Genomic DNA, 1,894 nt, shown 5'->3' on the forward strand with positions numbered 1-1,894 from the left:
AATAATAATGATAACAAAAATGATAACGATAATGATAATGACAAAAATAATAACAATAATAATAGGAAGAACAACAACAACGAAACAACCCAAAAATATACAACATTACCCCCGTCAATACCAAACAACTCAAACAACTCAACCACATCATCACAAAAAAATAAATTCAAAAATCCCCCTACTCCCCCCCCCAAAAAAAAAAAAAAACTTCTCCCCCCAAACGTAAACATCAGGCAACGTACACGCGACGCACCTCCTATGACGCAACAGGTGCACCGATCGCGAGAAAACGGGTAAGAAAAAAAAATAAAAAAGGTTTACGTAAGAGGGTCGTCCGTCCGTCCGTTGCATCGCGTGTCGAGTTTTTTTTTTTTTTTTTTTCTTTTTTCCCACGCTCGTTGAGTTATCTTTTCGTTATTGTGAAGTCCGATATTTCACATGCGTTTCGTAAGTTGATTGGGGTGGGGGAGGGTCTGGGGATTTTATATTTATTTATATATTTTTTTTTTATTATTTTTTTATTATTATTATTATTTTTTTTTTTTTCTTTAGCTTTATCCCAACGTTCAATTTTGTATCTTTTTTTCTTTCTCCCAACGTTCGGTTTTGTATATTTTCCTTTATCCCAGCGTCTACATGCACGCAGTGGCGGTCGGAAGATTTTATATGATTTATATATCCGGTTTTGTATGTCTGTCTATAGTTATTTCTGTAGTTTGTTTCATGGTGCCTGTTCTTGTGCGTAAATCTGTCTGTCTTAAGGTGGAAATATAAATAAAGATATAAATACCAGAATCCTCTTTTAACTTACTGTTACTCATCAGTACAAATGTTACTGTTACCACTATGCCTGTGCCTACTGCAACCATTCCTAATCCTAAATTACCATTCCTAATCCTAAATTACCAATATCATTACTATTTCTATTACTATTACTATCACTACGAACACGACCACACAACCAACTACTGTAATTTCGCTACGTGATCACATCATTACTATTTTCTCTCCTCCCTTTCGCTTTTCCTTTCATTCTCGACTCCATTTTAATTCCTCCCTTCCATCCTCTCCTCTTCTACTTGATGTTCCCCTTTCTTCAATACGTCTTTTTTTCATTAAAGGCAAATAAACTAATCCATAAAAATATACCAAAGGCACAAAAGGCAGTAAACTTGCTGCAGCGAAATGACCAAACAATCCACTGAAAAAGGTTACGTAAACAAAGGTCCTTAAGGTTATGTAAACAATTTGTGTAAACAGTCTGAGTCTGTTGGTTCTTCCTGTTTGCGTTTTGTGTGATTTTCTTCGGGTTATTTCGTTCAATCTCTCTGTTGATGCGTTTCTCTCTTTTTTCTTTTCTTTCTTTTTATACTGATTCCCTTCAATATATCAAGTTTATTTGCCTCTTCTCTTATCTCTGCTCTGTTTTCTTTTTTGTTTTTTATCTTTTTTTATTTATTTGTTTTCTCTACTGATTCCCTTCGGTTTATTTCGCTCTTTTTTAAATGTTTCTGCCTCTTCTCTTATCTCTATTTTTTTTTTTAATTTATTCTCTATTTACTTTTCTTGTTTACTGATTTCCTTCGTTTTTTTTTGTTTTTTTTTGCGTTCGATCTCTCTCTTTTTACGCCTTTCTGCTTTTCTTATTTATATATTTTTTTTATTTATTCTTATTTTTTTTTTTTTTTTTACCTCTTCCTTCGGTTTATTTATCTCTCTTTTAGATATGATTCTCCTTTTTCTCTAAAATTTTGTTTTCTTTCTGTTTTTTTTTTTTTGTATTATCTATCTTTAATTTGTCTGCTATTTTTTACCATTATTATTTTCTTTTTACTGATTTTCTCCTCAATTTTTTCATGTTTACTTTCATCTTTTTTTTTCTTTTCTTCTCTTC

This window comes from Penaeus chinensis, chromosome 39, assembly GCF_019202785.1.
Source record: "Penaeus chinensis breed Huanghai No. 1 chromosome 39, ASM1920278v2, whole genome shotgun sequence".
NCBI lineage: Eukaryota > Metazoa > Arthropoda > Malacostraca > Decapoda > Penaeidae > Penaeus > Penaeus chinensis.